We start from the raw sequence: 696 nt of genomic DNA, 5'->3' as shown, positions 1-696 counted from the left end.
CCGGTTGACCGACGCGTAGTACCCGCCATATCGTGATGGCTAGACAGATGATGAGGCTTAATCATCTCACAAGGAAGCATAGTAAACGAAATGTCCAATATAGCTAGACCCGTTACAAGAGCTAAACACGTACTCCGTATAACCAAGTCATCAGCATTCTTGGCCGGCAAACGTGTTCAAACTCTACCGGAAGTCAAATCCAGGACGCAGAAGCATTTTGATAGCAGTGAGCGAAGAAACCAGCATAGCTTTTGTCGTGCAACGGTGACGCACCAGGTGGTGTGCCTTTTCCGTGGCAGGAGGCAGGCTCCGCGATTCCACCTCCGGATGGGGAATGAATCTGCCGCGCGCTTGCCCGAAGCCACCCATCGGGTCCGTCGGCGCTGCACCCGCCGCTGAATATTCCTTCAGTCGCTGTATCCCTCCGTAAACAAACGGGACGGCCCTCTGTTTTGCTTGCCGCCAAGCTGCACCCGAGCCTCCCCTCCCCTCGCCACCCTGCTCACGGCTCCTGTCCAGGCAGTATCGCATCGCAGTTTTGTCGTGTGCTAGTACCACCAGGCTACCAGCCAGTAGTATAAATGGTGCCGCGGACTCAATGTACAGACCACACAAGCTCGATCCATTGCTCAGCAGCAGCAGCAACAAGCAAAGGCAAATTTGTACTAACCCGTGCAGTCAACCAGCAAATCTTTC

This window comes from Triticum dicoccoides, chromosome 6B (genome assembly GCF_002162155.2).
Source record: "Triticum dicoccoides isolate Atlit2015 ecotype Zavitan chromosome 6B, WEW_v2.0, whole genome shotgun sequence".
Lineage (NCBI taxonomy): Eukaryota > Viridiplantae > Streptophyta > Magnoliopsida > Poales > Poaceae > Triticum > Triticum dicoccoides.
Note: the sequence above shows the minus strand (reverse complement) of the source record.